We start from the raw sequence: 16,198 nt of genomic DNA, 5'->3' as shown, positions 1-16,198 counted from the left end.
AGACCCTTCCCTCTGTCCCAGACTCTGTCCCCCTGTCCCAGACCCTTCCCCCTGTCCCAGACGCTGTCCCCCTGTCCCAGACGCTCTCCCCCTGTCCCAGACTCTCTTCCCCCTTGTCCGGGGTCAGGGTAAGCGCGGATGCTGGTGAAGGGGTGTCCGCTCCCGCTGATCAATGCCGTCCTTAAAGCAGGCAATTTAAAGCCTTGTTTCGTTTTGTTTTTGAGCGTTTACTGAGAGAGGGATTAACCCGCCGGGAAAACATCAAGTTGGGCTCAGGTGTCAGGGGCAATTGGCTTAATCCCAGGGGTGGGGATATCCCCCATTATATACCGGTCACCGGGAAACGAAAAGTGTCCAGATGGACAGTAACAGGCCGACCCTGCCAGCAAATCAAACCGACAGGTTCCTGTGGGGAAGGTGTGATTGTACTGGGGGGGGGGGGGGGGTCTGAGGAGATTCACCAGGAGGCTGCCTGAGGATTGAGAGAGACTGGGCAGCCAACAGTGGTTTCAGAACAGAGAGGACGAAGGATAGTCTGATGGAGGTGTACAAACTTCTGAGAGGCACAGGAGGGTTAGATAGGGAGAAACCTTCCCCCTTAGTGGTGGTGAGGAGGGGGGTAGCAGTAATGGGCAGGGTTGCGTTTTAAGAAGCAGGAGATTAGAGTGCAACAAAACCCCGCCCGGAATGGTTAAGAAGAATTTATACGAGTTTGTGAAATGTTGTAGGATACAGGGGTCCGGGTTCAGTGCTGGGAAATGGGATTAGAATCGATCAGGATGTTTCCTAACCAGAGCGGACATGTGCTGTAAAAAAAACCCTCTACTTTCAAAATTCCTACCGATTAACATAATTTTCCTGTCGCGTTCAAATTCAAAACTCGAATGAAGAATTTCTTAAATCCTTTGGGTATCTCAGTCACCTCCTGTTCACTTCAGCTGCACGTTATCCTCAAATAGCGAAAATCATTCTAAATCTGTTTATCCTTTAAAGGAATGCTGATAATATTATAAACAATAGCCCTTAGACCCACGGAATATAATACCAGTGAGAGCCACCCAGCTCGGACTGGGACAGATCACAGTGACCCCGAGTGCTCCCTGTTAAACAGTCACCTTTTGTTCGAGTTGCCAGCAATATTTGCAACGGAGTTTGGGAACGTGTTAAGTTTTTAACGGGAACAGTGTGTCCGTCTTTCAGCTGTTTTCCCGTCTCCAGCTCGGAATTATCTCGGGCAGGTAATGTGTGTGTGATTAACATACAGGGCCACGAGGGAAACTGAATATAGATCTGTTAATGCTGGAAATCTGAAACAGAAAGATAAATTGCTGGGGAAACTCGGCAGGTCCGACAGTGTCAGTGGAAAGAGAAGCAGAGTTAACGTTTCGGGACCCGTGAGGAGTGGGGTCTTTAGCAGGAACAGTGGTCAGGGGTTTGGTGCTTTCCTTCAATGGGAATGTAGGTCTGAGTGCTGTGGTATTGATTTAAACGGTTAGCTGCCAATAGAGATAGACGCGGAGATTGAGCCTAATGTCTGCAGGTAAATGGCAGCTCTGAGAATAGGAGCACGCCATTCAGCCCATCAAAGCAATGCCAATTCATTACATCATAGTGGATCTGTAACTGAACTGCACCCACCTGCTTTGTTTAATGCCCTTTTCCGTTCAAACACATAGCAACCTCAGTGTCCCCTTATTGGAGAGAGAGTTGCCAATTTCAGCTCTGATTTATATGAAAAGTACTTTGGGATTTCACATCTGAATGTTCTAGCTCAAGGTTTCTGTTCCTGACTGTCCAACCAGAGGAAGAGTTTGCCAATCAGGGTACCCTGGTGGATGTGATTGTTGAGATAGATTGAGGAGAGGTGCCTGGAGGGCCCAAAAGGACAGGGAGTTAAAGATCAAATGTAACAGTTACTTATTTTGCTAACTTTGTGTGAAAACCAACTTAAAGTAGTAATATTGTTAGAACTGTAATTTGTTAGATCAACAAGGAACAAAACATAGATCACAATTAACATTGAGAGAAATCGAGTCGGTGAGAAATTCTATAGCACTAATTGGAGAAACTAAAACACAGTGAACGGTAAAGAATAAGTTTCATTTTGATTTTTAACAAAATGGGGTGCTGGACCATAATGTGTTACTTAGAATAAACGGTTAGAAAGAGATTAAAAGTTTGTGAGAAGATTTGTAGCTCGGGTGCTCGGTGTTGTGGTTCTGTTTGCCAAGCTGGGAATTTGCGTTGCAGACGTTTCGTCCCCTGTCTAGGTGACATCCTCAGTGCTTGGGAGCCTCCTGTGAAGCGCTTCTGTGGTGTTTCCTCCGGCATTTGTAGTTAGAAAGAGACCCAGCATCAAAAAAATCCTCAAAAATATATCATGACATTTCACGTGTAATTAATTTTATTACAATTTTATTACACGGCACGGTGGCACACTGGTTAGCACTGCTGCCTCACAGCGCCAGAGACACGGGTTCAATTCCTGCCTCAGGCGACTGACTCTGTGGAGTTTGCACGTTCTCCCCGTGTCTGCGTGGGTTTCCTCCGGGTGCTCCGGTTTCCTCCCACAGTCCAAAGATGTGCAGGTCAGGTGAATTGGCCATGCTAAATTGCCCGTAGTGTTAGGTAAGGGGTAAATGTAGGGGTATGGGTGCGTTGCGCTTCAGCGTGGCGGTGTGGACTTGTTGGGCCGAAGGGCCTGTTTCCACACTGTAAGTAATCTAATCTAATCTAATCTGACAATCAATAACGTAGCTGTTCATGCACAATATAGTTTGAAGTGAGCTGGATGGGAGTACTGTTTTTGGTAAGATTATATGAAAGAGGACCTAAACAGAGCTTACTGCATTTTCTCATTTTACCACAGACCATCATAACCTCAAGAGGCAGGTGTTGCCTTTAGTTTAACATTTAAAGGATAGCACATTAAATACAGAACCGTTTCATTGTTACACCAAAGTGCAGGACCTGCTCTTAAATCCACAGTCATCTGAAATAGGGCATTGCTATCATCTGAACATGCATAAAACCTTAATTAAATATCATTTCTAACCAAAGAAATGTTACAGCACTAGGAGAGACATTTGGAGGCTGCAGGTGAGACAGGAATCACCTATCAAAATAACTTATACCTTGAATTTTGAACAGGAAGGTGCATTCAAAGCTTGGCTCAATTTGGGCTTTGCAGAGTTAATTGAAAAGGAATAAAGCAACTGGTTTGTCAGTAACTCCTGGAGATAGTTTAAACAATAGAGGAAATATAAAGGTAGTGTCTGAAGTGCAAGTCGGTAGTGAAGTCAACTGTGTTTGTTCGCAAGAAAATCAAATTATAATTCAAATGTCTTTATTTGGAGATGTGAATTAATTAAGAGCTTTTATCACAAAGCTAATTTCTAAATGTTTTCTTGCTAACTTTTTACATGCAGATGACAGTAGTAATATTGATAATATGCAGACGAAAGCAGGTAATATGGGAATGGTCCAGCTAACAGTTATATAAATAAATAACACAATCTCTACAATTGCATTCTACAGTAAATACAATCGAGTTTGTGCTTTTTGATTTGATTTATTGCCATCACATGTACCGAGATATGATGAAAAGTGTTGTTTTGTGTGCTCAACAGGCAGAACATACCATACAAAGTGCATCGGGGTAACCGAACAGAATGTGGAATATGGTGTTATAGCCACAGGGAGGGTGCAAAGAGAAAGATTAGAATTAACATTTGAGAGGTTCATTCAGAAGCCTGGTAACTGCGGGGAAGAGCTGCTCCAGAATCTGTTCATATGCACATTCAAACTTTTACATTTCTGCCTGATGGAAGAAGGTGCAAGAGAGTATAACTGGGGTTGGAGAGGTCGTTGATTAACTTGGCTGCTTTCCCAAGGAAATGGAAAGTTTAGATGGAATAATCTTTGGAATACCCTTTGGAATAACCAGCTCACTTTTTGATTCCATCCCCAAAATTATTTTTACTGTCACCTTTTAATTTTTTCTTTGCAAGCTAAGTAAATGGAATTTGATGCAAAAAGTCTTACATTATTTGCTAGTTTTGATTTGTTGCTAAAGAATTAGTAAAGAAATATGAAAGAAATATGTCTATTCCACAAGAGGTCCTCCACTCTTTATCAAGTGCATTCCTGTATACCACCGTCAGATTTGGAATGTTCTGAATGAAGAATTAAGAATTCAGCACCTCGGAGGCAAGATTAAACAAACACTGTTGATGAAAAAGTCAGGTAAAAAAATGGTAAAATCAGTGGCCAAATTAGAATTCATTACATTTGTGTAAGCCTTTTTAGTCAACCAGTTCGGGCAGGGTATTCTATGGCAGATAGGACCCAGATTACTTAAAGGACCCTGTGCAATGAGGCAGAACGTAATAGCCCAACAGTTCACACCATTTTTTTGGGGGAAACATTTTTTCTACAATAGTCTATATTGTCATTTTAAATGCAGTGTTTGGAGTGTTACACTTGTTCATTGTAACCAGAATCTGTGTGTACGTGTGTCTGTGCGTGTTGCTTTGGTTATTGTTAAGGTTTTGAGAACAGTGGGGGAATGCCTTTCCAGGTAAAAGTTTTAGCAGTTACCCAGCTGAGGCATGTTTAAACTCTGGTCAGAGGGCACAAGCCACAATTTGAGATGGCCTTTTAGAAAGATGTCATGAACCATATAATTTTAAATGCATTTGATTATCAGGTCAGAGTCTCACATAAAAGAAATGTTGTACAATGTGTGCCCTGGATTGCCCTGTAATGAACTAAAGTGGGAGTTAATGATAGTGCAGCACAGCAGCATTCTGTTACAATGTAAATGTGTGACTTCCAGTTCGGGCAAGCTCTGGGTTCCTACACCTTCATCACACCATTACTTGTGAGTTATTCACTTAAATTTCTGTCATTGTAGAAACTAAATTCATGTGGCTCCGTGTATGATTCAAAATGTAATGATATCTAATTTGGACAACTAGACATTAATTCAATCAATTTATTTAATTACAGATGCATACAAAGGTTTGAGGAACTTGTGTTCAGTGTCTTAGTGAATTATGTTAATTAGGTGAGGTTTTACAACACTACACAGATTGTTCCCTGTCCGGTACCTGCTTCTCGACTTGTCGTGACCTCTAATTACTGCAGGAACACCCTCTCCAACGTTAACCATGTGTTCTATCTCTCTCTCCATTCTATTTTGAATACCTCACTCTATCTGTCACTACATGTGTGATATTAAATCCTTAAGGGGCTTTGAGAATTAAAACAACGCTGATTTTAGTTCTAAGTCTACAGTGAACTTAGCCACTGTTAGTTGGCTGTTACGTTTTGTGTAATGTTACAGAATTCGAATTGCTAGTTGGGATTTTCCAAATTATTATTTTCTTTCTGGAATGAGTGCATTAGGTTCCAAGACTCTTTTGTAAACCACTTGCTTGACTGACGTTCAAGACTATAAATTATTGAAAATCCTCTATTACCAATTGTGTTTTTGTAATTAAGTTGTGTTAATTAGATGATTTGTGATCTGCATTTCAATGGCAGATTTTATAGTTAATGAAAAATAGACCAAGAGTCCGCTTGTTGAGAGTTCATGCATCATTTAGCACTACAGAGTCTGGCAGTGTTTGGGGTTGTCTACACTGTTTGGTTGTGGCTGGGGCAGAGGGTGGGGACCAGAGCAGGAGGTGGGGGCTGGGACTAGGGTGGGGTCTGGGGTGGGGCAGGGGTTCATGCTTAGGGGTTGGAGCTGGTGTTGGGGTTGGGACTGGGGTTAGGGGTGGAGCTGGAGCTAGTGTTGAGGCTGAGGGTTGAGAGTCTGAGTGGCTGAGGAATCAGAAATTGCTGGGAAAATGAGAAAAGGCCAATCTTGGATTTTAGTGTCAGTAGCATGAGGCAGAGCAGCGATTGATCTGCTGTCCATGAACACAGAGTTTACGTCATGTCTGATAAAGTTAAAAATCACATAATACCAGGTTATAGTCCAACAGGTTTATTTGGAAGCATCAGTTTTCGAAGCGCTGCTCCTTCATCAGGTAGCTGTGGAGCAGGATTTATTGCAAAAGATCACAGTGTAGTGCAACTAAAATGATATATTGAACAAACCTAGATTGCTGTTAAATCTTTCATTTTTTAGAATGGGTTGCAGGTTTTGGTTCATTAATATATAAATCCCAGAAATACTTTCAAGTCACATTCTCGAGATAACTTGAGGTTTTATTAAAAAAGGTGACGTCTCAGCTCAGACGATGCATTAAAGGTGTGAGGTTACAGTCTATCTGTACCCCAATCTTGAGCCAGATTAATTCTATTTCCAAAGTAGGAATTTATAAAACATTACATGGGTTGACTGCTTGCAGGTTGTGTGCTTTTTGAGCAAAATCGAATGTATCTGCAAATGCAAATTCACCCCATTGCCTTGTATATGTGTGTGTGTATGTGAGATTGTGTGTGTGTTTGCATGTGTGTGTGCTTGGAAGATTGTGTGTTTGTGGGTGTGAGTGTGGAGCGTGTATGTATATGTCTATGAGAGAGCGTGTGTATGAGAGAGGGTCTACATGTGTGTGTCTGAGTATGTAAGAGTCTGTGTGTATGTGTGTGTGTAAGAGTGTATCATGCAGTGGGGTCATCTGTAGTGTGACATGAACCCAAGGTCCTGGTTGAGACCATCCTCATGAGTAACGAACTTGGCTATCAGCCTCTGCTTGGCCATTCTGCATTGTTGCATACCCCGAAGTTTGCCTTGGAGGATGGTCTCCTGAAGATCCGAGGCCCAATGTCCCTGAGAGGGTGCACCCCTGCCTGGTGACTGTTGCACAGTGTCTATTCATCCGTTGTCATAGCATCTGCTTGGTCTTGCCAATGTACCATGCCTCAGGGCATCCTTCCCTGCAGTGTGTGAGATAGACATCATTGTACTGAGTCACATGAGTACCTGCCGTGTACACGGTGGGTGGTGTCCTCACATGTAATGGTGGTATCTGTGTTGACACTCTGACACATCTTGCAGTGGTTGCCATGTCAGGGTTGTACGGTTTTGTGGTCGATGTAGTCTTGAATGCTGAGCGGTTTGCTGCGAACAATCGTCTGTTTAAGGTTTGGTGGTTGTTTAAAGGTGAGATTTGGTGGCGTGGACAAGGTCTTGGCAAGGTGCTTATCCTCATTGATAATGTGTTGCAGGCTGTGAAGAACATGGTGTAGTTTCTCCAGTCCAGAGAAGTACTGGACAATGAAGGGTACCCTGTTGGTCACATTATGTGTCTGTCTCCTGAGGAGGTCATTACAGGTTCTTGGCTGTGGCATGTCGGAAGTGGTGATTGATGAGTTGAGCATCGTACCCTGTTCTTATGAGGGCATCCTTGAGCACCTTCAGGTGTCCATCATGTTCCTCCTCATCTGAACAGATCCTGTGTATGCGTAGTGCTTGTCCGTAGGGAATGACTGCTTTAACATGTTTAGGATGGATGCTGGAGAAGTGTACCACCGTGAGGTTATCTGTGGGTTTGTGGTAGAATGAGGTGCCTGACCTTGATGGAGATGTGTGTATCCAAGAACGAGACTGAATGAGACAGGGCTGATGTCATTGGTTCTGAGAGGGGCTGGTTACTGAAGGGGGTGGATAATCTTTGATTATGAGTCAGGAAACATTTCAAAATTTTGAAGCCTTCATAAGGTTTATCTATTAAAATGAACACATGGGGAAATAAATGCTCAATTTCAATTAAAACAACATCAGAGCAGCAAAAATAACATCAAGTCCTATAAGCAGCAAGACCAGCCTCTGAGAGAAGATGGTGAGAGAGGGGAAACATAGAAACATAGAAATAGGAGCAGGAATGGGCTCTTGGTGGTTGCTCCGCCATTTGTATTAGTCATCGCTGATCATTAACTTATACACTCAGATCTCTTTAGCCCCAATGTTCAGACTGCAGGTCTGTGACCAGCAATGTGCTGCAGGGATCAGTGCTAGGTCCACTGTTGTCATTTATATAAATGATTTAGAATGTAGGAGACATGGTTCGTAAGTTTGTGGATGACAACAAAATCGATGGTATAGTCGATAGGGAAGGTTATCCAAGAATACAGAGGGATCTTGATCAATTGGGCAAATGGACTGAGGATTGCCAGTTGAAATTTAATTTAAATAAATGTGAGGTGTTGCATTTTGGTCAGACAAACAACTGACACAGTTAATGGTAGGGCTTTGGGGAGCGTTGTCAAACAGAGAGACCTAAGGGTACAGTACATAGCTCTTTGAAAGTTGTGACACATGTAAACGAGATGGTAAAGAAAGCATTTGGCACAGTTGCCTTGAGTATAGGAGTTTGGATGCCATGTTGCAGTTGTACAGGACATTAGTTAGTGCGCTTTTAGAGTGCTGTGTACAGTCCTGGTCACCCCGCCAGGGACCCGGGTTCAATTCCCGCCTCAGGCGACTGTCTGTGAGAAGTTTGCACATTCTCTGTGTCTGCATGGGTTTCCTCCGGGTGCCCCGGTTTCCTCCTACAGTCCAAAAATGTGCAGGTGAGGTGAATTGGCCATGCTAAATTGCCGGTAGTGTTAGGTGAAGGGGTAAATGTAGGGGAATGGGTCTGGGTGGATTGCTCTTCGGAGGGTCGGTGTGGACTTGTTGGGCCGAAGGGACTGTTTCCACACTGTAAGTAATCTAATCTAAAAAAAAAGATTTACAAGGGTATTACTGGGGTGGAGGCTTTGAATTATAAGGAGAGGCTGGTTAGGCTGGGACCTTTATAGAGGTTTATAAAATCCTGAGGGGCATGGATAATGTGAATAGCGAAGATCTTTTCCCTGGAAATCAAACTAGAGACATTGGTTTAGGGTGAGAGGGGAAAGATTTAAAAGAGACCTGAGGGGCAGCTTTTTCTCGCAGAGGGTAGTACGTGTATGGAATGAACTGCCAGAGGAAGTGATAGATACAGGTACAATTACAACATTTAAAAGACATTGGACAGGTCGAAAGGGATATGGGCCAAACACAGCAAGTTGGGCTAGTTCAGTTTAGGAAACCTGGTCAGCATGGCTGAGTTGGATCGAGAAGTCTGTTTCTGTGCTGTATGACTGTATGACCTATGATTGTATGACTCTATGGCTGTATGACTCTATGGCTGTATGACTCTATGGCTGTATGCCTCTATGACTGTGTGACTCTAAGACCGTGTGACTCTATGGCTGTGTGACTCTATGGCTGTGTGACTCTATGGCTGTGTGACTCTATGACTGTGTGACTCTATGGCTGTGTGACTCTATGCCTCTATGACTGTGTGACTCTATGACTGTGTGACTCTATGGCTGTGTGCCTCTATGGTACAGTCCTGGTCACCCCGCCAGGGACCCGGGTTCAATTCCCGCCTCAGGCGACTGTCTGTGAGAAGTTTGCACATTCTCTGTGTCTGCATGGGTTTCCTCCGGGTGCCCCGGTTTCCTCCTACAGTCCAAAAATGTGCAGGTGAGGTGAATTGGCCATGCTAAATTGCCGGTAGTGTTAGGTGAAGGGGTAAATGTAGGGGAATGGGTCTGGGTGGATTGCTCTTCGGAGGGTCGGTGTGGACTTGTTGGGCCGAAGGGACTGTTTCCACACTGTAAGTAATCTAATCTAAAAAAAAAGATTTACAAGGGTATTACTGGGGTGGAGGCTTTGAATTATAAGGAGAGGCTGGTTAGGCTGGGACCTTTATAGAGGTTTATAAAATCCTGAGGGGCATGGATAATGTGAATAGCGAAGATCTTTTCCCTGGAAATCAAACTAGAGACATTGGTTTAGGGTGAGAGGGGAAAGATTTAAAAGAGACCTGAGGGGCAGCTTTTTCTCGCAGAGGGTAGTACGTGTATGGAATGAACTGCCAGAGGAAGTGATAGATACAGGTACAATTACAACATTTAAAAGACATTGGACAGGTCGAAAGGGATATGGGCCAAACACAGCAAGTTGGGCTAGTTCAGTTTAGGAAACCTGGTCAGCATGGCTGAGTTGGATCGACAAGTCGGCTGTGTGCCTCTATGACTGTATGACCTATGATTGTATGACTCTATGGCTGTATGACTCTATGGCTGTATGACTCTATGGCTGTATGCCTCTATGACTGTGTGACTCTATGGCTGTGTGACTCTAAGACCGTGTGACTCTATGGCTGTGTGACTCTATGGCTGTGTGACTCTATGCCTCTATGACTGTGTGACTCTATGACTGTGTGACTCTATGGCTGTGTGCCTCTATGGCTGTGTGACTCTATGACTGTGTGACTCTATGACTGTGTGACTCTATGACTGTGTGACTCTATGCCTCTATGACTGTGTGACTCTATGGCTGTGTGACTCTATGGCTGTGTGCCTCTATGGCTGTGTGACTCTATGGCTGTGTGACCCTATGCCTCTATGGCTGTGTGCCTCTATGGCTGTGTGCCTCTATGGCTGTGTGCCTCTATGGCTGTGTGACTCTATGACTGTGTGACTCTATGACTGTGTGACTCTATGACTGTGTGATTCTATGGCTGTGTGCCTCTATGGCTGTGTGCCTCTATGGCTGTGTGACTCTATGGCTCTATGACTGTGTGACTCTATGGCTGTGTGCCTCTATGACTGTGTGACTCTATGGCTGTGTGACTCTATGGCTGTGTGACTCTATGGCTGTGTGACTCTGGCTGTGTGACTCTATGGCTGTGTGACTCTATGGCTGTGTGACTCTATGCCTCTATGACTGTGTGACTCTATGGCTGTGTGCCTCTGGCTGTGTGCCTCTGGCTGTGTGACTCTATGGCTGTGTGACTCTATGGCTGTGTGACTCTATGGCTGTGTGACTCTATGGCTGTGTGCCTCTGGCTGTGTGACTCTATGGCTGTGTGACTCTATGGCTGTGTGACTCTATGGCTGTATGCCTCTATGACTGTGTGACTCTGTGGTTGTGTGACTAACTCCATATTGAAAAGAACAAATGAAAAGGACAGCTACTGGAGCCACAGGGTGTGAACTGAACTCCTGGCTGGAGGAAAGACTGCAAGACTAAGGTGGAAATAATAAGCCACTTCCAATCCCACATCTCACAAAAAACCAACTATCTGCAAGAAGCAATCTCTGACCTGAGACATAACTAACAATAATGATACACTGCAATGATTAGCTAATCTTTGTTTCTGTAGTGTGATTAGTTGAAGAGATTCTAGAAGATCACTATTAATGAGGAATAGCTTTCAAGAGAAATAAAATTATCTATATTCCAGATCTGTAATAGAAGAGCACATTTAATTGATGCCAGCTCGTATTTCTATTCCAGGTCTGTTGGCAAGCTGAAGTATTCCAGTTTCTCATTTCATTCCTGGCACAAAGTTTCCATTTGTCTTATCTGTAAGTTGTAGAATCTACTCCTGATGGACAAATCTTTGGCTGAGGCCACATCGGAAAAAGTGACTCCCATTTTGTTGTTTCGCAGTTGGGAAACTGCAGAGAAAACACCAGGATCTCTGTTTCACAGCATTTCTCTGTTGCTGGCCCATTATCCACCTCCTTATTGTGCAGTGTAGCAGAGACCTCATTGTATCAGTCTTTGTCATTGATTCATCAAACTCATCTCATTTCATGGGTGGATTAGGCTAAAATGTAATGAGGGCATAAGGGGCCATCTCCCTGTCCCTGACTCGTGTTGAGGTCTCAGATTTCAGATACAACTTGAAATGGATCCAAAGATGTTGGGTTTGTGGCGGTTATCAGGAGTAATTATATACTAGTTATCCCAGAATGCCTACAGCAAGAGTGATCCTAAGCTTGTGTTTTAACCTCACTAAAGGTCATTATAGGATACAAAGATAGAGCTGCGCCACTAAATTAAATGGTAGTAAGGTAGAGTAGCAACAACAGGTTCTTTTTAAAAGAATTCATTGGATGTGGGCACCACTGGCTGGTCAGCATTAATTGCCTGTCCCTAGTTTCCCTTCAGAACATAGTGGTGAGCTAACTTCTTGTCCTACTGCAGTCCATGTACTGTATGTAGACCCAAAATGTCCGTAAGGAGGGAATTCCAGGATTTTGACCCAGCAACAGGGAGGGAATGGTGAAATATTTCCAAGGAGAAAGTGAGGACTGCAGATGCTGGAGATCAGATCTGAAAATATGTTGCTGGAAAAGCACAGCAGGTCAGGCAGCATCCAAGGAACAGGAGAATCGACGTTTTGGGCATTCCCGAAGAAGGGCTCATGCCCAAAACGTTGATTCTCCTGCTCCTTGGATGCTGCCTGACCTGCTGCGCTTTTCCAGCAACACATTTTCAGCTCTGAAATATTTCCAAGTCAGGATGATGACTGGCTTGGAGAGGAACCTGCAGGTGGTGGTGTTCTTATGTATCTGCTGACCTTGTCTTTCTAGATGGAAGTGGTTGTGGGTTTGGAAGATGCTGTATGAGGATCTTTGATTAATTTTTACAGCGCATCTTGTAGATAGTACACTCTGCCACTGCTAAGGGTGGATGGTGGAGGGAGTGGATACTTGTGGATGTGATGCCAATCAAGCGGGCTGGATGGTATCAAGCTTCTTGAGTGTTGTTGGAGCTGACATTCAGGCAAGTGGGGAGTATTCCATCAAACCCCTGACTCATGTCTTGTAGATGGTGTACAGGCACTGGGAGTCAGGAAGTAAGATACGTACTGCAGGATTCCCAGCCTCTGACTTGCTCTTGTCGCTGCTGTATTTATATGGTGAGTTTCTGATCAATGGTAACCCCTAGGATGTTGATAGTGGGGGATTCAGTGATGGAACACCATTGGATATCAAGGAATGGTGGTTAGATTAAGTCTTATTGGCGATGTTCATAGCTTTGCATTTGTGTGTTGTGTCATGATTAGAGTGGTGCTAGAAAAGCACAGCAGATCAGGCAGCATCCGAGGAGCAGGAAACTCGATGTTTTGGGCAAAAGCCTTTCATCAGGAATGAGGGCTTTTGCCTGAAACAGCAATTTTCCTGCTCCTCAGATGCTGCCTGACCTGCTGTGGTTTCCGAGCAGCACTGTAATCTTGACTCTAATCTGCAGTACCCACCTCTGCCTATTTGTGTGTTGTGAATGTTACTTGCCACTTGTCAGTCCAAGCTGACAAATAAACAGTAAGAGAGTGGTTAAAGAAGGGGCTGCGCTGATCAGAAACCAAAAGGCCGATTTATACATGGTAGCAGGGAATTACATAGATCTACACGACAACAAAAAAACCCTTTGGCCCATCATGTCAGTGCCAAAACAAGCTCCTAACTATTCTAATTCCATTTTCCAGCACCTGGCCCATAGCCTTGTGTGCCTTGTCATTGCAAATGAACATCTAAATACATCTTAAATATTATGAGGGATTCTGCCTCTACAACCCTCACAGACAGTGACTTTCAGAGTCCCACCACACTCTGAGTAGAAAAGAAATTCTCATATCCCTCGAAAGCTCCTGCACCATATTTTAAATTTATACCCTGGTCATTGAAACCCCCACCGAGGGGAAATGTTCTTTCCTATCTACTCTATCTATGTCTCTATCATGTTCCCCCTCAATTTCTTCTGTTCCAAGGACAACAACCAAATCTCAAGGTTTGAAATTAATATTTTTCATCTGATTTTACTAAGAAGGGGAATGTTGCCCAGGTCATGATGACAGAAGAGGAAACACTGTCATTAGAAAGGATCAAAATTAATAAGGAAAAGGTCTAAGATAGACTGCTGGCCCTGAGATATATTCAAGGATTTTGAAGATTGTGAGGGTAGAATTACAGAGGCATCTGCCACAATCAGTCAGTCTTTCCAGGACTCAGCGGAGGTGCCAGAATACTGAGGAATTTTAGAAAGGCTGTGAGGATAATTCCTGCAATTACAAACCAGTTAGTTTACTTTGGTAGTGGGGAAAAATTCTGGGAACAATTATTCAGAATAGAATCAAACATCACCTGGAAAATGGTGGAATGATTCTGGAAGAGTCATCGTGGATTGTGATGGCCATATCCCACGAATGAATAAAATCATCTTCAACTAATGCTTTGGAGTGTTTTGAAGAGGTGACAGAAAAGGTCAATGAGGGGAGTGGTGTTGATGTGAATCTTTAGAAGGTGTTTAATATAGTGTGACACAACAGACATGTGAGGAAAGTTATAGCTCACAGTGTAAAAGGGACAGAGGCAGCATGGAATTGGCTGAAAGATAGAAAACACAACATAATGGTCAGTGGATATTTTTCTGGCATGAGCAAGGCCAGGAGTGGAGTTCCTCAGGGTTTCAGAATTGGGACTTTTGCTTTTCCTAATATGTATTCATGATCTGGTTATTGGTGTTTGCAGGTGACATTAAACTTGAAACAATTATTGACAATTTAATGAAGTGGGCAGAAGAGGTTCAGTGCACAGAATTCATAAGTTTATAAGATAGGGGAGCAAAATTAGGCCATTTGGCCCATCGAGTCTGTTCTGTCATTTGATCCTGGCTAATATTTCCTCACACCCATTTTAGGCATAAAATATGCCTAACTCCTTCTTAAATTTATTCCCTGTCCCAGCATCCATTGCACTTTGAGCTAGTGAATGCCACGGATTCACACCCCTTTGGGAGAAATAGTTTCTCACTAACTCTGGTTTAACTTTGCTGCCCCTTATCCTACGGCTATGACCTCCCATCCTAGAATGACCCACAAGAGGAAACATCTACTCCACATTTATTTTATCCACACCATTTATCATTCTGAGTACCTCAATTTGATCTCCTCTCATTTTTCTAAATTCCAGAGAGTATAGACCTAAACCAGTCAATCTCTTTTCATACAACAGACCCCTCATCTCTGAGATCAATCTAGTGAATCTCCTCTGAACTGTCTCCAATGCCTGTGCATTTTTCATGAGGTGATGCTGTTTAGTTGGAAGAGCGCTGAAAGACAATATAAATTAAGGGTTATAATTTGAGGGGGTTGCAGGAATTGAACAACGTGAGTGTATATGTGCAGAGATCATTAAAGATGACAGGAGAACTGGAGAGAGCAGTTAATAAAGCACACAGTGCTCTCAGATTTATTGATAGGAGCATAGAGTACAAAGTGAGGAGGTAATGTTGAACGTTGTATAAGTCACTGGTTAAACCTCAACCGGAGAATTGTGTACAGTTGTGGAAGTCACATAATAGAAAAATCTGAATGCTTTGGACAGAGTGTCAAAGTAATTTAGAAGAATGACTACAGGAATGAGAATCTTCAGTGATGAGAATAGATTGAATAAGTTGGGACTGTTCTCATTAGAGAGAGGAAGGCTGAAAGGAGATTTGATTGAGCCATGAATTGGTTGTGTAGAGTAAACAGGGAGAAGCTGTTCCTACTCATAAAAACCACATGAATGCAAAGGCGCAGATCTAAAGTGATTTGCAAAAGAAGCAGATGTGATGTGTATAGTTATGGTATGGGATACTTTGCTGGTGGAGGCAGGTTCAATTGAGGCATTTAAAAGAGGCATTGCCTGATTATTTAGATAGAAATAGTATGCAGGGATATATGAAAAAGTTGTAAGTTTGCTCGCTGAGCTGGAAGGTTTGAATTCAGATGTTTCATCACCATGCTAGGTAACATCATCAGTGAGCTGCTGCTGAAGCGCTGGTGTTCTGTCCCACTTTCTATTTATGTATCTTGGTTTGTTAACGTGAGTGATATCATTTCCAGTTCTTATTCTCAGAGGTTGGTAAATGGGGTCCAAATCAATGTGTTTATTGATGGACTTCTGGTTTGAATGCCAGGCCTCCAGGAACTCCTGTGCCTGTCTCTGTTTAGCCTGTCCTCAGATGGATGTGTTGTCCCAGTGTAAGTGGTGTCCTCCTTTGTCTGTGTGTGAGGATACTAGTGAGAGCTGGTCTTGTCTTTTAGTGGCTAGCTGGTGCTCGTGTATCCTGGTGACTAGTTTCCTGCCTGTCTGTCTGATGTAGTGTTTGTTGCAGTCCTTGCAGGGTATTTTGTATATGACATTCGTTTTGCTGGCTGTTGGTACAGGATCCTTTAGCTTCATCAGTAGCTGTTTCAGTGTTGGTAGGTTTGTGGGCTACCATGATGTCAAGGGGTCAGAGTAGTCTGATAGTTATCTCTGCGATGCCTTTGATGTACGGTAGTGTGGCTAGGGTTTCTGGACATGTTGTGTCTTCTTGTTTGAGTTTGTTGTTTAAGAATTGGTGGACTGTGCTTATCAGGTACCTGTT

This window comes from Chiloscyllium plagiosum, chromosome 22 (genome assembly GCF_004010195.1).
Source record: "Chiloscyllium plagiosum isolate BGI_BamShark_2017 chromosome 22, ASM401019v2, whole genome shotgun sequence".
Lineage (NCBI taxonomy): Eukaryota > Metazoa > Chordata > Chondrichthyes > Orectolobiformes > Hemiscylliidae > Chiloscyllium > Chiloscyllium plagiosum.
The sequence above is the reverse complement of the archived record's forward strand: the minus strand, read 5'-3'. Positions refer to the sequence as shown.